The following is a 23,748-nucleotide window of genomic DNA, read 5'->3' on the forward strand; positions in this document are numbered from 1 at the left end:
TCGTTTCTTTGCTTTATTGTTCTCTCAGTGCTATCTCTTTTTTACAGAAGTTTAAGAATGAACATGCGCTTGTTCAGCGTACAGAGGCCCGTCTTCATTCCAAAGCGGATCGACCGAGAGGCTAACGACGTCTCCGTTAAAGGCCGTAATTGCGCAGCTCCTTCCGAGGCTCCGGGTGCGATTCTGCCAATTTGTATTCATAATTTTGGATTATTCTTCCCAAAGAGGACTTTTCATAATATAACTGCTTCTGGTGCCACAAAAACTGGATCTCTGCCTGATTTTAGTTTTCTTTTAATTTTTAACTGGGAAGAGCAGATACCAAGCCTTTTTTGCACTCTTAAAAACATATATATATATAATCTAATGGCCATTTAAGGGCCCCCCAAATCCTCGGGAGTAGGTTGGCTCCACATTCTGTTCTCTTGGTAGGACCCCCCCCCCCCCCGCTTCCGTACATAAAAGACTCATACGTAACTTACTGAATCAGTGAATGCATCAATAAATAACTAAATGAATTAATATATGAAGTTTTGTGATGTCACTATCTTCCATAATGAGTAAATAGGCAATTTTATAGAAATGGCACATCAGGGATCCCTCGGTGGCGCAGCGGTTTGGCGCCTGCCTTTGGCCCAGGGCGTGATCCTGGAGACCCGGGATCGAATCCCACATCGGCTCCCGGTGCATGGAGCCTGCTTCTCCCTCTGCCTGTGTCTCTGCCTCTCTCTCTCTCTGTGACTATCATAAATAAATAAAAATTTTTAAAAAAATGGCACATCAGCATGGAAATATTGTCACCTCTGTGTAGAAAAACAAAATGTAGGCGACAACCCAGTTAAAAAAAAAAAAGTTTCAGTCAAGGAGGCAAATTAAATCACATGCATTTTTGATACCCAGGAATGCAAAGGTAGCAGAAAAAGAAATATGTCCCAAACGAACTCCCTGTACACAAAACATAAAAAAGCCACATGGACTTTCAGGGTCTTAGGAGGGGCACAGACACTGTAGAGTGAAACACAAGGACTATCCTCCTTACTAACTGGCACTGTATACTCTAGTATGCTTCTACTAAAGTATCTTCCCCACCGTGAGACTAGCACTGCAAGGAACCAGAAACTTCTATAAAGTGAGAGCAAGCTATCATCATAGCATATCATCTGACTAAACCCTACATTTACACAAAACACTATATATATCAGTTTCAATTTTTTTAATTCATGATACAATCTGTATTTGGAAAAACAAATCTATGTCACCTTTCATGCTTGAAAAATTGGTAGTGTCTCTGAATGTTTGATGTGAAAGCCAAATTACCCTAAGTGCAAAAAAAAAAGTCATACTGTACTTTGGCAGGAAATATAAATTACAAGCAAATTGAGTAAAATGGACAGCAACCTTCTTTTTTAATAATTTCAGGAATTTACCTAATACTTTCTTTTTTTTATGTAATATTTTCAAAATGTCATGTTCCAAGGCATTTTCTGAATGCTTTTGGCCCAAGTTCATTTTGTAAAACAAAAACAAACAAAATAGACCTAATATTCCATAGAATCATCTTTATCTAGAAGAACAAAGACCACAATTGGCAGGGGGCAGGAGCTGGATTTTATTAAAATAGTAAGGGGGTATGTCAGTAGCACTAGTAACTAAAATGACAGGCATTTTTCTTCTGTTAAGTTGTGGTTTCATGCAAGAATTGTGCTTTCTTCTAAAAATATCTTCAGCATGATGTTTATTTTCCACCTTGACTTATTTCTCTACAAGGTAGCTACTAATTACCAGCTAAGAATTGTTACAGATTTCATATCGGTCAAGGTTCAACCTTCAAACTTTGACATCAGATGACCTAAAAAGAAGATGAGGGACGCCTGGGTGGCTCAGCAGTTGAGCATCTGCCTTTGGCTCAGGGTATGGTCCTGGGGCCCTGGGGTCGAGCCCCACATCAGGTTCCTCGTAGGGAGCCTGCTTCTCCCTCTGCCTATGTCTCTGCCTCTCTCTGTCTGTCTCTCATGAATAAATAAATAAAAGCTTTTAAAAAAATGAAAGAAAAAGAAGAAGATGAGTCCGAAGTCCTACAAATTGCCTCTTCAACAAGTCGTCCTAAACCCAACCACTCCAATCACCTATTTCATCAGAGTGTTGCTCTGGTATTCTCACTGCTTACAAGATTCCATCTCTGCCCTGTCACTGATCTGACCTAGGTCCTGCAGCACTGTCCACGCCTTCATGATGCCCATCCCAATCCAAAAGTCAAGACCGAACTCTGTCCTCAACACTTCTCCCGGAAATACACACGGACCTACCTAGAAAGCCAAATTGTTTCAAGTTCAATGTCAGTGATTGACAGAAAATATTCCCGACTGCCCAGTCATTGACTGATGAGTATTACCTTTACTGAGTATTTACTATGTGCTGGACACTGCTTGAAGCATTTCCCATGTATGGTATCATCCAGTCCTCACAAAACTCTGCTACTGGGGGCGCCCAGGGTGGCGGTTATGTGACAGACTCTTGATTTCGGCTCAGGTCATGATCTCAAGTTGTGAGATCGAGCCTCATGGTGGGCTCTACACTGGGCATGGAGCCTGCTTGGGATGATTCCCTCTCTCCCTCTGCACTTCCCCACCTCGTGCTCTCTCCTAAAACAAAAACAAAAACAAAAAACCAACCTGCTATGATTTGCTCCCCCCCCAACAGATGTATAGAACTATTAGGAAACTTCTTTGATGTCCATGAGTATATGGCAGAACAAGGATTTGAATCTAGACAATCTGGCCCAAGTTCCTGTTGTCACCCACCACATAGTGACTCCCCTGGTTATAAGATAATGTCTACATTATCGTATTGTAATAGCATCACGTGGTGACAGATGGTAGCTACACTTGTGGTGAGCACAGCATAAATGTATAAACCTGTTGATTCACGGAGTTGTGCACATGAAACTAATGTAACATTGTGTGTCAACTATAATCAAATGAAGAAAAAAAGAAGAAAGAAAGAGAGGGGAAAGAAAAAAGAAAAAGAAAGAAAGATAGAAAGAAAGACAGACACACAGACACATCAGTGTGGTCCTTGTACCCACCTCATCAGGGAGAGGAGCTTCGTAGGAATGCAGAATCCACAACACAACCAGAAACCTAGAGAGCATGAGAATCTGCATTTCAAGAAGATCCCCAGGGGAGTGTGATGCTCACAAAATTTGACTTGCATTGGTCCAAGTAACTCATTAATGACAAAAGATGCAGTACTGACTTTTTGGTCATCATGCAAAACCTCTCACTTTCATCTGAATAAAAGTTCCTACTCTACCTTAAAATGACCTGCAGAAGTCACAAACTTAAGTTCCAAAATTAAGGAGAACCTGGGATACCCAACCGTACTTTAGCTCCGCTGGCACAGGTGAACAGCAGAGAATAGATCAAGAGCAGCTCTTTGCACCTGGTGTCAGAATGGAAACCTCTCGACTGTTGCAGCATTCAACCTGCCTGATAACAGGCGCTGGACCCACATCTCTCTCCTGGAAGAGAATGTGAGACACTTGAAATTTCACTAGGCCAAAGTTAGAAACAGTTAAAGCTAGAGCCACCTGGGTGCCTCAGTTAGTTAAGAATCTGCCTTCTGCTCAGGTCATGATCCCAGGGTCCTGGGATAGAGCCCTGCATCTGGCTCCCTGCTAGTGGGAGCGGGGGTGGGGGGGGTGGGGGGTGGTAGGGGCCCTGCTGCTTCTCCTTCTGTCCCTCCCCCTGCTTGTGCTTGGGCTCTCTTGCTATCAAATAAATAAATAAAGTCCTTAAAAACAACAACAACAAAAAAAGCTCGGCAGCCCGGGTGGCTCAGCGGTTTAGCGCTGCCTTCAGCCCAGGGCCTGATCCTAGAGACCTGGGATCAAATCCCACGTCGGGTTCCCTGCCTGGAGCCTGCTTCTCCCTCTGCCTGGGTCTCTGCCTCTCTGTGTCTCACATGAATAAAAAAATAAAATCTTAAAAAAAAAAAAAAAAAAAAGCTAATCTATGGTACCAGAAGGCAGGATATGCCTAACCTTGGCAAGGGTGGGACCCAGCTAGGGATCGGAAGGGGCACCAGTGAGGGGGTGGTGATGATGGTGACTCTGGTTGATGGTCATAAATCCAGTCCTAATCTGGCTGCTTATTACATGAGTATGTTCAATTTGTGAAAATTCACTAGCTGTATGTAGACTTGGGATTTCTGCGTGCATGTTATATGTTGATAAAAGTTTACATAAAAGAAATTACTATTTCTATAAAATAGTCTCACTAATGAACAGATGCAACATAATAGTGTTTATAACTGAGTGTTAGGTATCACACAGTACCTGTGGGAGTATTATTATATTTTTCCAACCAAAAAAGCAAGGTGTGCTCCCTTTTTAGAAAAACTATTTATACGTTTCTACTCTCGGAAGCAGGGAGACAATCTTAGTTGTTTTCATTTTTAACATTTTATTTTAGACTCACAAGGAAACTGCAAAAATAATAGACAGCTACCATGTACCCTTCACCCAGCCTCTCTAAATACTAACTCAATCTTCCATAACCATAGCTTATTGTCAAAACCCGGAAACTGACCTTGGCACAATACTATTTATTATATAGACTCTACTGAGATTTCACACCAGTATGAGCGTTTTGCCTTGTCTACCAATATCATACCTTGTGGCCCCCTCGTAGAGTTATAAAAGAAACACTGATGCATAATCAGTGAGGCATGAATACAGTAAAAACGTGTTGCTGAATGTGACTGTTAGACATTAGGTTTTCTTTTTTTTTTTTAAGATTTTATTGTATTTATTCATGAGACACACAGAGCAAGAGAGAGAGAGAGAGAGAGAGAGGCAGAGACACAGGCAGAGGAGAAGCAGGCTCCATGCAGGGAGCCTGACATGGGACTCCATCCCGGGTCTCCAGGATCACGCCCTGGGCCAAAGGCAGCGCCAAATGTCGGGGCTGCCCGACATTAGGTTTTCTATATACATATGGGTTTATATATGTATATATAAGAATCTATATAGAAATACACACGTATGTATGTGTACATATCTGTATCTCTAAAGGTATATCTGAAATTGAAGAGCAAAACAATCACTGAGTGAACTTGCATAGTGACTTTTCCTGTTCATGACATTCTCACGTAACTTGATCATAATCATTTAGTCCCACCACTCACCCAACTACAATACAGGGATTGCTCTGTATCTTCTCCCCTCTTGCAGTTCCTTATGTGAAATTAATAAACAGATTTCAGTTATCAGGAGCTATAAATCAACCAGATGGTCGCAGAATTTTAAGAAAACAGAAAATTATTGGACACATGGCTCAGGTATTCAGCTCATCCAGAACAAACCAAGAAAGGTATTTTTAAAGAATTTTTTAAAGGGCAGCCCTGGTGGTGCAGTGGTTTGGTGCTGCCTGCAGCCTGGGATGTGATCCTGGAGACCAGGGATCGAGTCCCGCATTGGGCTCCCTGCGTGGAGCCTGCTTCTCCCTCTGCCTGTGTCTCTGCCTCTCTCTCTCTCTCTCTCTCTCTGTGCATCTCTCATGAATAAATAAATAAAAATCTTAAAAAAAAATAAAGAATTAAAAAAAAATAATGGCATTCAGCATGTTAACTGATTGCCCCTTATCAAAATGATATCATAAAGAACTGCTATAAGCACATGGGTATTTTTGCATCTGCAAGTTCTCTCTGAAGAATCCACGAATCTGCAATTTCACCAGAGAAAACTTCCTACAAGTCCATTAGCACTTCGGGAAGTACATGTCACCAAATCCAGGGGTGCCTGGATGGCTCAGCTGGTTAAGCTGCTCAGTTTGCGATCTCAGGGTCCTGGGATGGAGCCCTACATGGAGCTGGAAGATTTTCTCCATCTGCCCCTCCCCTCTGCTCACACACTCTCTCTCTTTCTTAAGTAAATAGATCTTCAAAGATAAATAAATAAATAAATGTTACCAAATCCAAGTACATGATTTTGAGAGACACCTTCTCACTGCTCCCCGTATTGCTCCCTCCCCTCATCTATCTACACAAATTATAGGTTACACATGGTCCAAATAAGTACCCACTTCCTCCTGAACATGCAACCCCTCATCCCAAAGGCACAAAGCTGGAGAATTGGAGTCTTCACATGCTGCCTCAAATTCCAAGATCCCCAGACTCAGCAGTATTGACATTCGGAGGCAAGAACTCTTTGCTAGGGGGTGGGGTGGGGGAATCCTGTGCACCGTGGGAGTGGGGCAGCCTCCCTGACCTCCACCCCCAGTTGCCAGAGCAATCCACTCAGTTGTGACAAAACCAAAAATGCTTGCAGACACTGCAAAGTATCTGTTGCGGTGGGGGCAAACCTACCACTGCTACCACGGTATACCTAGATGTACTTTCAAACAAAAACTCAGTCCTTTAACAATAAACTAGAAATCGTGTAAGGTGACTAGAAATAGTGTCCATTCACTGACGTGAGTAGACCCCAAATATGTCCTAAGTTTTCCATTCCGGCATTAAAAAAACTGTTTCCCTACCTTGTCAGTCAACTGGTATATGTAATAGAGCCCATAGCTGGAAGGTTTAAGAGCTTCAGAGAAGACTACCTTTTTATTTAATTAATGAACACATTGGGGTCCTCTGAAAAGGTAAGCATTTTCCCACAATCACCCAACCAGCCTAGCCATGTGGTTTCCAGTCCACTTACCCTGGAGGGTCTCCTTGGCTTCTCCCCACACTCTTCTCCACATCATTTAAGAGGTAACCATGCTATCGATGGGCTACAAAGCCACAAGACCAGTCATCTATACTGGCAAGCAATAGCAAAAAAATTGTAATAATAATGAAACGTAAAAATGACAACAGAACCAAAGCTAACAGTCAAATTTCACCCCAGGGCAGGTCAGGGCCAAACTGGCAGAAGGAAGGAACTGCAGTTTGCTTTTAGAAGAAAAGGGAGGAATTAAAGGACTCTTCTGGACTGTTCTCAAGAAGGTACCACTCAAACTGGCATTCGTATCAGAACTCGATCAGTACTGTGGTTACAGCCCGCGACTCAGGAATGTAACTCCTTGTAAAGACTGTATACCCTAAGGAACCGCTGAGCTAGTCTCATCAATGAAACAGAAAGCTTCTCTCTGGAAAAACGAGCCACAGAATGGCTATGCCTAGCTCTGTGCAAGGGACTGTAGAATAGAACAGAAAGATGATACCTCCTCCAAGTAATTTCCAAACTGTTGGGTCATCCTTTGACCCTCGTCTTCATAGGGGAAGAAACCAGGAATGAGCCCCTAATCATGCATGAGCAGACTTGAGATGGGAACCCAGATTCTCCGCTGTGAAGGCAATCTTGGCTCCACACCTCAACTGCCTCCAGAGGTAGACTATATTTGTACCCCCAACCAAAACCCCCCTGTCTGAGGCTATGGCCGAGCCTGCTACCACTCTTGGGATTCTTGTTCTCCTCTTCCTTCAGGAAGGCTAGGTTTTTCAGCCCTCTTTGTAGTTGGCCATGGCTGTGTGAGGAACTCTGGCCACTGTAATGAAAGTGAATGCACTAGTTCCAAGCCTGATCAATTGGAACTCTCCCACTTCAAGCGCTTCGCTTCTTTTCCCACTCTGCTAGCTAAATAGAGACTCTACAGATCTAAAGAAAGGCTGATCCCCCAGATGGAAGGAGCCTGGATTCCTGAATGACCACATGGAGCTGGGCCATCCCCATCCAAACTGTGCCCGCTAGCGATGTGAGCAAGAAATCAACGTTTATTGTATTAACCACTTCCGGAGGTTCAGCCCATAGAAGAGCAATATAGACATTCTCTGTAGCTTCCCAAGTATGGTCTCCAGCTTGTGTGGGGAAGCCCAACAGGCTGAAATACAAGATCAGAAGGCCCTTTCCACCTCTGCTCCAAGAGTTCACTTGCCAAGGCCTTTCCTGCTAGCCTCCTCGGCAGGGCACTCCGAGCAAGAGGCAACACCGAGCCATTAAACACTAGCTTCGCCTCACAAAACTACGGGAGACCCCATGGTACCCAAGTGAACGCCTATTCCCAACCATTTTCTGTATGGAAGAGTACGTGTAAACCAACAAGACAAGTAGCACCTTATCATCACTCTGCCAACAGCAGTAACCCAAAAGTGAACCAATAATTTGTTGCTGAATTTATCAGTAACTCACACTAATAACCATGCTTCAAGATTTCACTTCCAAGCATCCCATCTGTCTTAGAAAAAAGAAGCTATTTGGAGCACTACATACTTTTTTATATTGTAAAGGGGGGAAAATAAGCTGTCATAACCAAACTTAGTAAAATTACCAGTACTTAGTATTCTGGAGGAAATTGGGGGAAATTACAAGGTGCTTTTAAAGTCGTGCTTGAAATATTTTTTTCGTCTAAATAGATAAGACCTGTGGTGTGCAGAAAGAGGGCAAGTGCTTAATTATACAGCCATCTAATTCAGACTTGCAATTCTGCTGTAGGCCACTCTGAACATATAATCACAGGAAGTGCATCTCCCACATTATTTCCAGAGGAAAGGATAAAACATGAAAACATGCATGGACCATACCTACTTTATTTCAAAGTTTTATTTAAAAAAAAGATTTTATTTATTTATTCATGAGACACAGAGAGACAGAGAGAGGGGCAGAGACCCAGGCAGAGGAAGAAGCAGGCTCCATGCAGGGAGCCCGATGCAGGACTCGATCCCAGGACCCCAGGATCACACCCTGGGCTGAAGGCAGAGGCTAAATCACCGAGCCACCCAGGGATCCCTATTTCAAAGTTTTAAATACACCCACATAAGTCTTCTAATTAAGCAGAACCCATATGGACACAGAAGACTCTTTATTACATTTACTGGGCTCCTTTTTCCTTCTAACAGTGTAATTTAGTTACTATAAAAATCATCACTGTTGCAGTATCTGGGTGGCTCAGTCAGTTAAGTGACCCAACTCTTGGTTTTGGCTCAATTCATGGTCTTGTGGTCATGGGATTGAGCCCCTATGTAGGGCTCAGAGCTCAGCACAGGAGTCTGCTTAAGATTCTCTCCCCTGCCCCCCACTACCTGCCTTCCCCCTTCCCTGGGTGCTCACTCTGGTAGATAGATAGATAGATAGATAGAATCTTTTTTTAAAAACTTCAACGTTGATGCACTAGTAAAAATGCAGGATCAGGAATCTGTTCTGTACCAGAGGTTCTCAGATTTGGCTGCATATTATAATCACCTCTACTGATTGATGTTCAGGTCACACCCCAGACCAATTATAGCACAGTCATTGGGAGCGGGCCCAGGTATTTTTCTAGCTCCACAGATGATGGCCATGGGCAGCCGGACGGAGAACTACTTTGTCTTTGATTATCTTGTATAGGCGGAAACCAAAACACAGGTGACCCGGGCTCTTCCACTCATACAAAGTCAATAAGGCAACCAACCTTTCCTTCTCCTGAAATATTTAGCCTGGTCACGTGAAGCATCAGGCCTGAATTTTCCTCTACTGAAAACTGGCTTGCTCTGCACCACAGCTCTTCACCTGGAGCTTATTTAGGAGATGGAGGGACGAGAACAGCTAATTTCCCTAGTAGATTTCGCAGTAGAAACTAGGCTTAATACAACCCAACTGCGTATTTTCCCATCTAAACGTCCCCAATTCAGAACAATTTAAAATAATTGTCTCTGGAAAATTAGTAAAAGAATGCTTTTAAATCAACCAAACAGTAGCTTTAGGCATTCTTCAAGAACGATGGCATAATGAACCATCTCCTGAGATTCAAAAATTCGTTACGTTAAACTAATAGACAAACTCATTAAAGTCTTGTGGGAAAACAAACATACGGTAGCCCACACTTACACCTCACTTAATTCCAATCAACACCTGTTGTGGGGAGATGGATTTATTATCACATGGCATTTTTAGACACATTAATATAGGAGAGAATTGGAATAAAATGTTTGCGGAAAGCAGCTGCAGTGTGAAACAGCAAGCCCCCGTCATGAACGGAGAGCGTGGGGAGTGTCTTGAGCCCCCGTGGCAACACCCAGCCCGGTCCCCCCTCCCGAACCCCGAACCCCGGGCTTCTAAATCCAGCTGCCTACAGAACATTCCCGCTTGCATTTCCAACAGGCACCTCAATCTTGCCTTCTGATCCTTCCCTTTCCAAAGCTGTTTCTCCCAGTCTCGGTAATTGGTCTTTTTCTCCTTTCTGTAATAACTCAGGACAAAAGCTCCGGAGTCACCATGGATTCCTCGCATTCTCTGCCTCCACATCCACTGTCCTGGACCAGGGGAGGCTGTCCCCCACCCCGGCCAGCACATTCACCCAGAATCACACCACTTTTTTTTTTTTTTTTTTGGCAGCTACACTTTAACCACAGAAGATGACCAGACCTCAAAGAAAAAGCAAGCCATTAAGGATGTTATCAGGAGTCCTTGCTCAAACCAAGACAGCACAAGAATCTCAAGGCCACAAGCCTCCCGGGTCAGTTCTCAATAAAAGATTGCCAGTGGCAGCCCATGGTGGCAACCCATTCAGGACCCCTCTCACTCTAGAGAGCTCTTTTTTTTCCTTTTTGGTCTCTACCTTCACTGAATAAACTTTCACTTCACCCTTTTGTGTCCACAAGATTCATTCTCTGACTCCGTGAAAGAAGAACCCTGCGATCCTGTGCTTTGGTCCAAGCTGCCTTCGTCCCATCCCTAGGTCATCATGGGGCTTCCCTGCTGTTGTCCTGGCTCCCTTTGTGACTCTCAAAACAGGAGCCAGCATGGGCCCTCAGGAAGAGACATCAACCCATGGCACCCTGACGCCAACCCTCCAATGACTGCATTTCACTCAAAGTCAAAAAAGCCAGTCCTCAAAATGCTGACAAGGCCCTAATGCTTCTGATGCCTCATGTCACCTCGGATCCCATTGCCTGTCACCTCCTCTGGGACTTCCCTCCAGCCACACTTGTCCGCTTGCTAATCTACACCAGGCAACCTCGCCTGTAAGATCACCAGCATCTGGGTTCATCAGGGACTGACAAATTGTCTAGGATGCAAAGACCTTTGGTGCTAAATACCAGTAAGTGTTGGCCAAACCAGGTCACTCTACCTCTCCCTCTTCCAGACACCTTCGCTGGCATGTTTCTTTCTTCCTGTTAGGTCTTAGCACACTACCTGGCTCGAAATCGGACTCCTTCCCACCTCCCACCTATATCCCTCTTCTATCTTCTCCCTTTTTCTCTCAGAGCCCTATCATCATCTACCGTGCTCTACATTTAGTTATTTATTTAGTTTCGTTTCTGACTCCCTCCAATGGAAGATAAACCCATGAGCAGTTTACTAACTACTCTATTCCCAGATCTAGAACAGTGCCTGGCACACAGTAGATGCTCAGTACCTACTGGCTGAATGAAATATTTGTTTATCCTCTATCATAACGTTCCAGGGAATAGTTATAATCCAAGATGACAATATTGTTTCAAGATGACAATCCTGGATCAATGCTATTCCTTAATGATATTATTAAGAACTATAATCAGTAAGATTAGGAAAAATCCACGGCACATATGAAATTTGGTGATTATGGGAGAAAATGGACTTAAAATCTGAGCCAAAGTCTACCTAGAAAGAACTGGCAGAAAGAAAGGCATTTAGTGTGACATAAAGTGCATTTTGCTATTTGTTCTTGCATTTGTATGCATTTAAATCCACTTCTGAAAAGCACATGGAGATTTTTCCCAAACACAATATAAATTAATTATTATAATCTCTCCATCAACACCATCCTCATGACGTAAACAACTCATCCAAATGGGAGGAAGATGTGTAATACATTTTATTGTCATTAAAAACTGGTAGTATATCAGGTACAATGCATATGAGAAACCACAATCACCTCATTTCACCCACAACTGGTTTCATAAGCAAATTTATTTTATTGCAAGGATATACTGACAGAGTCTGTTTTCCTCCCAAATAAATATCTCATTTTAAGAGGCAAATGTTTACTTCATGAAGATAAATGGGAACATTCCTAACAGCTTTCGTTTTTTCCCCCTATTATGAATATTGGCTTTGATTTCACTTTCTGGATATATTTTTCCATCAAGCGTTTGAGGCTTATAAAATTCAGGGCACATGCTGCTCATCAACCAGCACACCACATCCCAGTGTACAGTATCAAGCTCTTTCCACAACAGTGAATATGTAATTGCTATCTGAGCCACCGGCTTCTGCACCACAGGACTCCCCGGACTTGCCCACAGTTCTGCAGGGTAGACCATAATCTGATTCAATACATCGACATAACCAAAAAGGATGGCAATCAAGTCCCCATTCTGCTTGAAACAGAGTCTCAAACCATCAAAAGCTAGCATTTGCTATGCCAGCGTTGTCCGAATCTGGGTTCTAAAGCTTGTTTTGAATCCATTTGTAAACTTCCATGGAGAGGTATGTACCTGACCATGAAGCTTAGAGGTACAGCACTCAATCTCATTAGCAGTCCTAGTTTAAAAGCAAATGTACAGGGGGGCCTGAGTGGTGCAGTCGGTTAAGCATATGACCCTTGGTTTGGGCTCAGAGCATGATCTCAGGGTCTTGGGAGTGGAGTCTGCTCAAGATTCTCTCTCCCTCTGCCCCTTCCCACTCATGCTATCTCTCTCTCTCCCTCCCCCTCAAATAAATAAATAAATGCATCTTAAAAAAAAAGGCAAATGTACAAATTGCCGCCCAAGTTTATATATCAGTCTCATGACCTGAAGTCTATTCAAGAGGGAGAAACTTACTCTCAGAGAAATAACAAAATATGGATCCAAGACCTTCACAGCTGAGGCCTAGATTCTGGACTGTAGCAAATTCATCAAAGTTTGGAATATTATCCCAGGAGGTCTTGAGTGCCTGTAGTCCCAATCTCTACAAAGATCCAGGTGCCCAGCACCTCCGTCGAAATAGAGAGTACCTACAGAAACACACAACAGCCCCAGTTCCTGAGCCTTTGGCAGGTCCCAAGGCTTTGTTGACTTCATTCCTGCTAATAGTCTCACAGGATGCAAACTAATTATCACCCTTTTGCACATACAGAAACAGGCTCAGCCCTAATAACTTTCTTCCTCAATTCCTAAGTGGTACAGCTGCAACTTGAAGCCCACTGGTTTATAAGACTCCAACAGGACCACCCCATTGCCAATAATATTGATAATGGTAACGATGACAAAGCTAACCATGCCTAGGGGCCAAACAGGCTTCTGAGAACTCACATGTGTTTAAACTCTTGTGATCCTCAAAACAACCCCAGAAGTGAGACTTTTCATTTCTATTTACAGAATATTAAATTATCTCAAAGAGATTAAGTGACTCATCTAAGGGCACATAGGTGATAAGAGGAAGCTTCTATGCTAAGCCAGGAGTTGTCAAATTTTATCTGTAAAGAGACAGAAAACGTTTTAGGCTTTGTTGGGTCATACGGTCTGTGCAGATACTTCACTCTGCCACTGTAGCCCACGAGCAGCCACAGACATTGCACAAATGCATGGACATGGCTATATGCCAATAAGACTTTATTTTCTGGGCACCTGGGTGGCTCCATTGGTTACATGTCGGCCTTCAGCCCATATCATGATCTCAGGGTCCTGGGATTAAGCCCCACATCCAGCTCCTAGCTCAGCAGGGAGCCTGCTTCTCCCTCTCCCTCTGCTTCTGTTCCCTCTCAAATAAAGAAATAAAATCGTTATAAACAAAAAAACATTATTTTCAAAAAATAGGGGCCATATTTGGTCCACGGGTTGAACTCAGCTCTTATTCTAATCCACTAACTAAAGTGCTTCCTGAAACAATTAGAAGTAGATATAATATCATTCACATGAGCAATGATTGTTTTTCTGATTTCTTTGTCACGTTTTATTAAGCAAACTAAACAAGAGACAAGTTATACTGCTACAAGTTAAAGGAATAAAAATCTAACATTTTGTATTTGTAGTATTATTAATTTCATGATGGAACTATTCTTAAAATAGGTATATTGGCCTTGTAACTTCTGAATATATAAAATGAAAGCCACAATTTTACTGCAGAAGAAAAATGGGGGAATGGCAAATGTCTGGTATATAGAGGATTCAGAAAAGGCACCATGTTCATACTTGCTTGGGAAGGGTTGTTCTGCTATTCTGTTTGCTTTAGGCATGTTTAAAATTTTCTTAAGGAGTTCAAATCATGAAAACCGTACTTGTTGTTGAATACAAAGTGCATGGCACCCAAAGTTCCTTGGGGGGCTCTTGTCTTTCTCCTGACCTCTTGCTGGGATAAGCTGTTCAGCTTTCCTATCACCAAAACAATGCCTGCCAGTCCTTTAGCTTCTGATAGCTTCTTCCTTAAATGTCAAGTCCTGCTGGTAGGCACTTGGGCAGGAAAGTGCACTGGTGGCATTTTAAGAGGATGCAAATCACCAGCTTTTGAAGTCAGAGGTTCTACTAAGCATCAAAACAATGCTGCTTTTTTTTTTTTTTCTTAAATCAATAACACCCAAGGAATCAGACAAAATTTAGAGCTTTGTATATTTTGCATTCTATGCATGTCATCTTTAATGATTCTGAAATGCTATTTTCATGGATTTTTACTGAGTAAGGCATCTTTTTTTTTCTCCCCTGGGGTGTGAGGGTGACGAACCATCATCTGTGGTCATGTCCAGGCTCAAAATCTCTCCCCAGGTCCTCTGTAAGAAGCTCAGCTCTGATCAGCAAATATTTATTCGGCATCTGCTATGCTCCCAAAACTATCACGTCAGGTCCCGGGACGTACTTCCCTGCCCTCAGGGAACCAACTCTTGGCAGGAGACACAGAAATAGGGATCCCGTATACCATCCTAAGTACAAGGAGAGAGAACCCCAGGGTGTTGGCAGAGCCCAGAGCAGAGCAACCTGAGCCAAGCTTAAACGCAATAGAACAGACACCTGAGTTGCCTTGAAGTGGAAGAGCTAGCTCCATGCAGAAAAGAGGAAAGGGCATCTAGGGAGAAGCACCAGCTTCAGCAAAGGCATAGAGTGGAACAGCGTGGCATATTGGGAGAACAGTGTGCTAGCACTAGAGCATAAGGTACAGCACTAAGGGTAGAACAGGAGGCCAAAGGAGAGGTGTGGAGAGAGGTCCTTCACAGCCTTCTAGGCCACTCAGAGGAGCTTGCATCAGGACCGTAAGGGGTCTCTGATGAGTGAATAGGGAACAAGTGCATACAGCTAGCACTTCAGATAGAACATCTGCTACCGGTGTAGATAATGGATTTGAAGGAGGCAGGATTAGCAATGAGAACATCAAGAGCTCCTGAAATCAAATCCAGTGAGGAATAATGAGACAGAATCAAGCAATGGACGACAGTCAGGAGTTGAGGCAGATGGTTTCAAGTTATATTGATGAGGTACCAATGGTCAAGAGCCACAAGAATTGAGGATTACTGCTGATTTTCTGTCCTGGGCGATTGGGTGGTGTCACCTACTGTGAGAATACAGAAGGAAGGAAAATCTTAGGATGAAATTGGAGAAGTACCCTGGGAAGAGGCTGAGTTTGAGGCATCTGGGACACATGCACTAGGCAACTGAACTTTGCATTCTGCAGCCTTGGGATGGAGATTTCGGTTTCCAAGTCATCAACACACCAGTGCAAGTAAAACCACAAAAGGGATGAGGTCGCTGAGGGAATGCATGTTGACTAAGGACAGAAAGCCAAGGTCACAGCTAGGAAACACCCAAATCCAAGACATAGATATGTCTTGTCTAAACCTACAAGAGTACAAAGTCTCCACGTATAAGTGTAATCGTATGGTATTTATTTTTCTCTGTCTCACTAGTTTTACTCAGCATATTGCTCCCTAGGTCCACTCATGTTGTCGCAAATGGCAAGATCTCATTTTGTTTTATAATGGTTGAGGACTATTCTGTTGTATATACTACTCACCACGTCTTCTTTACCATTCCTCAATCAACAGGCGCTTAGGTTGTTACCATATCTTGGCTATTGTAAATAATACTGCAATAAACACAGGGGTGCATAAATCTTTTAGAATTAGTGTTTTCATTTTCTTTGGGTAAAATACCCAGTGGATGCCAGACAGACTGGTGGGGAGTGGGGAGATGGGCAAAGTAGGTGAAAGAGATTAAGGGGAATAAACTTCGAATTATAAAATAAAGTCACAAGCATGAAAATACAGCCTAGGGAACGCCATCCTTAACACTGTAGTAACGCTGTATGGTGACAGAGGGTGACTACACTAATGGTGGCAAGCATGGTGTAATGAATGTATAGAACTGTCGAATCACAATGTTGTACACCTGAAACCGATATAACACTATATGTCAGTGACACTTCAGTAATAAAAATATTTTGAAAAAAGAGAACAGAGAAGCAATACTCAGAGATGACAATTGAATAGTAAACACTCATTGCTCCTTTGTACCTCCCTTAGGCCTCCCACTACTACCGCACTGATGGCACCCGACACCAGACGTGTGGGGCCTTTGCCCCATCAAGCGATTCTCTGCCATGCCAGCTGTGTGTCCTACAATTTAACTCAAGTCTGACACTAGCTGAATGGAGACAGCATCACATCCCACAGGTCAAGACTCCCAGACTTCCGCCTCCCCCTCCTGCAGACACCAGCTGCAAGTCCAGCTGGTCACCTGTGCCCTGGCCAACCAGCTGCAGATCTGAGGTGCCCACGAACCCCTCCCTCCCTCAGGTTTGATTAATTTACTAGAGTGCTTCACAGAACTCAGGAAAACAGTTTACCTCCCACATGATCAGTGTTTTCATGAAAGGCTACAACTCAAGAAACGGATGAGATGAAGAAGACAGGGTATGTGGGAAGGGTGGGGAGCCATGCTTTCTCCAGGCACACCCCTCTCCCTGCACCTCCACGTGTTCACTGGCCCGAAAGTTCCCAAACCTCTTACACTTGAGACTTTTCTGGAGGCTTCACCATGTAGTCATATCACCCATTAACTCAACTTGCAGCCTCTGTATGGAGAGCCAGGAGTAGGGCTGCAAATTCTAAGCTTCTCATCGTGGTTTGGTGTTTCTGACAACAGTCCGCATCCAGTCACTGGAATGTCTCTTGGTAACCAAGAGACATTCCAAGAGACATTCCAATCACCCAGGAAACTCCATGGGATTCAGGGACTCGGTGCCGGAATCAGGGATAGACATCAATGTACATATTATCTGTTATTTCATCAAACCCCAAGAGAGTTAGAGGTGGGGGCACAGAAATAAAATGTCCTGCAAGGAGAGTGTCATGTGCTAAGAGACATAATCCCTCCTTGGCAAGGCTCTTGGGAGGAGAGTCTGAGATAACAGCCTTGAAGCACACTGCCTAATGCCTGGCAAGGTACTCAGTGCCTGGTAGCCACCATCTTCCACGTCCTCATCAACATCAAGACCCTGGAGAAGGTGAGAGGGAACGGAATCAGGAAGACAGAAGGAGGGGTAACTTCAAAAAATAAAGGGACACCTTCTCTCAAACTGGAGGGAAGCACATATGGAGGTTTTTCTACGTAGAAAAGATCACAAGAGAATAAGCAACAATCACTGACATCTATTATGGCCGCCAGCACAGTGCAAGATAATTATAAGTGTTTTCTCATGTACTCCTTAAAATAGTTCTTCAAAGGTACATGAAGCAAGCATTAGGATTTCCTTTGTTTCAGGTGAAGAAATGACTCAGAGCCTAAGCTCTTTTCCAAAGTCATAAAGTTATTTATTAACAGAATCAAGACCAGAACCCAGGTTCATTTAACTAAAAAAAAAAAAAAAGAAGAACAAAATCTCATGTTCTTTCTAACACAGCTGGCAGATTAGAAGGGGCCTCTCACCTAATTTTGTTTACCCTAACTCTTCTCATGCTTCAGTGGGCAAAAACCAGAAGAAGAAAAAGAAATATATCAAAGCAAATGAAAGATTTATTCTGACTTCCATGAAGCTGGAAATAGCAAGATAATAAAATAACAAGAAAAGGCTTTGGCCCCAAGCATCAAGACACTGAAAATGATTCAAGAATCAAAGCATGACCCTTTTTTTGGTGTTAGGGTGCATAGGAAGGAGTAAATCACATACCTACAATTTGTAAGGTGGTAGAAAAAGAAAAAACAAAACAAAACAAAAAAACAAACCACAAGTGTGATAAAACCTAAAATCACAGTTTCAACCAAGAGACTGCCCTCATCTCGGCATGTGGGTCTTGAGGATTTGTAAAGAAAGGTCATAAAGCCAAATGTTGGTGAAACGGAATGACTTGTAAGCACCAAACAATTATAGCAGAAAGAAAATGAAAATGTTGGCAAGAGATACCACAGCAGTAAACCAAGTAAGAAACATCTAGGATGAAGAGTCATTTCAAGTAGTATGATAATTAAAATTTAAATGAGAAACCGGATGGTATTTCTAACACTTGGCAGTGAACATCTTTACTGGGAAATATTTTTACAGAGTTACCACACCTCGGTCATTAAATAAATGAGAACACTGAGATAACAATTTGATTTCATCAACAGTAGTGGAACAAAGATTCAGGGAATTAGGAAGAATTGTGGGATAACCTACAATATCAAAGTACACTGGTGTGCCACGAAAGGGTTATAAGTGTGCAGAGATATTTAACTGGATTCTTTTCTTTTTTTGAAAGATTTTATTTATTTACTGGAGAAAGAGCCCAGAGGGAGAGGAAGAAGCAGACTCCTTGCTGAGCAGGGAGCCTGCCCCAGTGGAGCTCAATCCCAGGACCCTGAGATCATGACCTGAGCCAAAGGCAGACGCTTACCCAACTGAGCCACCCAGGCGCCCCCTTAAGTGGGGAGTCTTAACCAGATTTTTAACCAGAAGAAGTGGCCTAGGACAGTTGGAACCTCTGGATCTGTACTTTCTGCCACAAATAACCTCACCCAATTACTAGATTCTGAATTGGTCCTGACATAAAAAGCTAGAAGGCTAGAGGTATACGCAAATAGAGGTGCTGCCATCATGAATAGGACTTTATGAACAGGTCACTTTTACAGAACCTGCTTATGACTTTTCCTGGTTATAGGCCTTCGAGATCATCTCCGCTACAAGGTTAATCAAGAACACCCACCATGGACGCCCGGGTGGCTCAGAGGTTTAGCGCGGGCCTTTGGCCCAGGGCATGATCCTGGAGTCCTGGGATCGAGTCCCGTGTCAGATTCCCTGAGTGGAGCCTACTTCTCCCTCTGCCTCTCTCTCTCTCTCTCTCTGTGTGCCTCATGAATAAATAAATAAAATCTTAAAAAAAAAAAAAAAACACCTACCATGAGGGCTCAAGGCTTACAGTCACTCAGTCATGCTTGATTAGGTTCAAACCTTGGCCTCACCCCCCAGGTAGTGATTGATTAGCACAGGTCCCAGTTACCTACTCACGGACCTAACTAGTGTACAGGAAATCCTGGCTGGATTCCTGGGGCATAGGCTCTGGTTGTGTGTAGCTGGTGGTATAGGGACCTAGTCTATCATCTTTGTTCTACCTTCCTCTCCTATTTCTGGGGAAGGGGAGTGGGTAGGGCAGCGACACCTCTGGATGAAACATGGAAAGCATCTGAGATTTGTGTTATAAACATCCCCATGGAGCTTGTCAGGAGCACTCCAGGAGTTTGAGTTAGAAATCCACAAAAGCCAACCACCTCAGAAATCTCATTTATTACCTGCCCACATATCATGCTATGGGGCCTTCCCATAGAGTGATGGTCAAGCACATGTAATTATAACTGGCCACCTGCCCTTGGTATTGGCATCCAACCTCTAGATCTAGCCTGTGCACCTAGCAATGTCAGGTTGCTGATCTGGCCCACGAAAATAGGACTTGGCTTTCAGCTTCAAGAACCAAGTCCCAGGGGATCCCTGGGTGGCTCAGCCGTTGAGCGCCTGCCTTCGGCCCAGGGCGTGATCCTAGAGTCCCAGGATTGAGTCCCACATCGGGCTCCCTGCATGGAGCCTGCTTCTCCCTCTGCCCGTGTCTCTGCCCCTCTCTCCCTCCCTCTCCCTCTCTCTTTCTCTCTCATGAATAAATACATAAGATTAAAAAAAAAAAAAAAAGAACCAAGTCCCCACAACACAGGCAATGCCTGCATCAGTACCACTACCCGTGGTTTTGCCCTTTGTCCAGCCCTCTACATCCATTGCACAAAATAAAGTCAACAGTATAAACACCCACATGCAGCATTGCCATTCTGGTGGACACCAAAGCAAGAAAGAGGCTTCTTTCCTCTATCTGCAAACCTGCTACCTTAATGAATAGGCATACAATTGCATGGCCAAGTTCTCCCTTTTAACTACCCTGGAGAATAACACTTCATTTTGCATACCTAAATACTGTAATTTTTTAAACTTACAAAGTACTTAAGAATAAACAGAAACAGTATAAATATATATCCATTGAATATCTGAATTCTTTAAAGGAAAGCCTGAGTTACCACAGAAATCCAATTGAATTGAATTGCTATTCCAGAAACACAGTGCTTCATAAAATATTTCCTGAACTCTGTAAACAGAGATAATACAGCAGTTGATAAATCCTGGCCTATAATCTGACAATATTTCTTCCTTAAGATTCTAACCATAAAGTTGTCCTATACCCCCCTAATCGTGCCACCCCCACACAAGGTTCTCTTGGCAAATAGGACTTGGGCCAAAACAAAACTCTATCTTTCCCCTTATTCAAGTTGAGAAAACTCTGACAATCCTCCTTTGTCCCTCTGCCTTGTGCCTAAATGCCATCACCTGTCCCAGCCAGGCCCCTTTTCATGACCTGTGTGCTGGTCATCTCATATCGTATCCCTCGTCCCACTTTCTTTTCTGAGCTCAAGACCCAAGATTGGATGCAATAGAAGTTACCTAACATCAAAATTGTTGCTTACTTCTGCTTTAATTTTATGTAAAGGAGAAAATGAAGTGCTTTCAGCTCCATCCCAGGAAGGATAACACTGAATCTGCCTGCCTGTGGTGGTCCTAGGCTGTAGCAGGATGGGGCCTAGATCTCAGCGCAGGGGAAGCTACTGAAGAGTCTTGGGAAAGGTAAGAGTAAGGATGGAGCTAAAAGCGCTGTGATGGGCTGGCTCAGTCGCTGGAGTGTGCCACTCTTGATATCAAGGTTGTGGGTTCGAGCCCCACGTTGGGTGTAGAGGTCACTTAAAAATAATAAAATATTAAAAATAAATTAAAAAATAAAAGTACTGTGATGTAAGGAGTATGAGAAACTGACTCCCAGAAGAGTGTGCAGGAAGGATCCAGAGAGCAGTGACACAGAGGGTCTTGAAGAAGAAAGACACGGCTGAACAATCAGGTAGGAAGGCAGAAAAACAAGGGGGTTAGAAAACAATTGATCTAATGTAAAGTCTTCAAGTTTGCTAAATAAATGCTTTGTGTAAATCATTACTGTTAATGTTATCGATAAAGTGGGACTCTTCCACACTTGAGACCACATAGAAGGGGAGCAAGAGAAAACAAATAGACAATCACTCTCGTGAACGAATTTAGTGGAAGTAGAAACTCGGAGGGAAACTCAGTAAGATGAGCAGGACACAATTTGCATGCCTGCCTCCTCCCTACCTCCTGCCCTGCCATCAGGAATCCCAGAGATGGGAAGGAAGGGCAGCAGCCTCCAACTGGGCCTTAATTAGGGTCCCACGTAATTTCATCTGGATCCCAAAAGTGAGTTGCCTCAGATGCCTTCCACGTTATACGAGTATGTTCCACTGCCCACTGGATATCTTCGCTGTGCGTCTCACAGACACACATCTTGTCATCAGTCTCAGAACTAAACTAATGGTCTTGTCCCCAAACCTGTTTCCTCTCCTGCAAAAAGGCGCCACCATCTGCCTAGGGTGCTCATCGTGGCCTCCCGGCTAGACTTTTACTCCCCACATCCCATAAGTCGTAAGAGTTCTGTCAATTCTAACATTTTGTTTCTCTACTTTCTGTACTTCTCTTCCTCCAAAACCTAAATCATTTCTACGAACCTACAACCTGGCTCTTTACAGCCACTCTCTTGACCTTGCCTAATCTAGTCTTTTCCAAGAAAAACCATACCAGCATATTTTCTATGTTTTATTTATATTCTATACAATATTCTATACTGTGTGTACACACAGACACACACACACACATTCTGACTCTGCACTTACAACACTGAACTGATGGGGAACCTGGACTTACTCCTTCATGGTGAACCTCCCTTTCTGGAAGAAAAACTTATTTACATGCTCTCCTGATAATATTACGTTGTTCCTGTAGCACACTCTCTAGTTGTTATCTCCTAGTAGAAAATCTCTTGTGCTTTGTTTGCTAGAAAAAAATCTTTTACTTCAACTCATCCTTGAGAAAGTGTTTCTGGACATAATTATTGGTATGGAGTGCCTCCCTCCCTCCATCTGTCTCCACCCCCCCAGCACTCAGAAGATATTATTACACTACACACACATGTTCCAATTACTTTAACTAAAAATATGCTTGGAATAATTCTGTCCATTTGAAAAAAGATCATCTTCATTTTTATAGGAGAAGTAGCATCAATAATTAATATCCATTGCTTTTAGTAGAGGGTAATGACATTATATGCAGTCTATTTGACTTCAAGACACAGCTTCTTAACTAGACTCATAGAAATCACAAGGGTATAAAATTCATGACACTTTAAAAATACCTTATTAAGAACATTGACTGTGTTTTAATTATAAGGACCACAAATGATTATGAAAATTAAGATGAAATATTCATAGAAGTCAGGGAGAGGTAGATTTTACCCGAAGCTTTCTAGAATATCTTCATTAAGTGGGAAACACCTCTAGTGATGGACAACTCTCTCGCTGTTTACAGCTGAGCTGTAACAAAGCACATCCTTGGTTAACTGTAGCTCTCCTCCTCCAATTTTTGTTCTACCTTCCAGAAGTCCCAGGTAGAAGCCTATACCTTCATCCAGATCATAAACCCCCCAGCCCTGGAAGAACTTTCCTCTACTGCCGAATGTCTTGCTTTTATCTGCACTTTGCCTCAAACAAACAAACAAAAAATAGAGACCCCTTACGTGATATGACATTATTTTGTGTCTTTCCCACTCCAACTGTTCTGTCCTCTGGATGTTCTCACAGATAGCTGAGGTCTCCCAGATCTGGCAGCCTTAAGCCCTCCAGGAATCTCAAATATAATTTGAAGTCCTTTATATATTATTCAAAGTCCTATTTATAAATAGATTCCCTACCCTTGAACGTCCTACCTAAACTAGTGAGATACAGTCACTTTTTCTCTGTTACGCATTAAAGGCTTGACTCACACGTGCCCTCCAACATCAGTCTGACCAGGTGAGATTTCTGTGCTTTGATATACTGAACACACCTGAGTTTTTTTCCTCCCAGTACATATGGTTTCCCATATGTCTGATCTTAATTTCTTTGGGAGTAATTAACACATACATAAATTCAATCATATGTAAATTTATGCACATGACCTTCACATTTTCCATGTGACATTTTCGAATTCACAGATTCAAGAGCTTCTGCGAACACCATCATCTACAATCTCTTTCATTTCCTCTAGCTAAGGTAGAAGAATCAATACCAGAGATTGGAATCATCTGAAATGAAGGATCTCATTTATTGAAATATTATTATTGCTTGTGGCATTCAAAGAATGCTTAGAGGACACACTCTTACTGTGTTATCTTATACCTCTTTCCTTAGTAACAGACTATTTCTCATTTCTTAAGATCTCATGTCCATTTTCAT

At 42.9% G+C, this 23,748-nt stretch overlaps 1 protein-coding gene and 2 long non-coding RNA genes across 6 annotated transcripts in view; 1 reads left to right on the forward strand and 2 right to left on the reverse strand.

Moving 5' to 3' along the window:
• On the reverse strand, window positions 1-16,913 carry LOC144308758 (uncharacterized). Its single transcript, XR_013375085.1, has 2 exons — window positions 16,757-16,913; window positions 1-183 (listed from the first exon to the last, which is right to left on the reverse strand). It is a non-coding gene; the product is annotated as an uncharacterized LOC144308758 (long non-coding RNA).
• The window catches only part of FRMPD4 (FERM and PDZ domain containing 4), a 565,544-nt gene that overhangs the window by 423,236 nt on the left and 118,560 nt on the right, over window positions 1-23,748 (reverse strand). The gene's annotated exons all lie outside the window — the stretch shown is intronic.
• Window positions 10,771-23,748, forward strand: part of LOC144308757 (uncharacterized) — an 18,266-nt gene continuing 5,288 nt past the window's right edge. Inside the window, exons 1-2 of one of the 2 annotated variants that reach the window (XR_013375084.1) lie at window positions 10,771-11,063; window positions 20,910-21,043. This is a non-coding gene — a long non-coding RNA (uncharacterized LOC144308757). Of the gene's footprint in view, window positions 11,064-16,433; window positions 17,808-20,909; window positions 21,044-23,748 lie in introns of those variants that run through there. The other variant, XR_013375083.1, reaches the window with a different exon arrangement.

Source organism: Canis aureus, chromosome X (assembly GCF_053574225.1).
Source record: "Canis aureus isolate CA01 chromosome X, VMU_Caureus_v.1.0, whole genome shotgun sequence".
Classification (NCBI taxonomy): domain Eukaryota; kingdom Metazoa; phylum Chordata; class Mammalia; order Carnivora; family Canidae; genus Canis; species Canis aureus.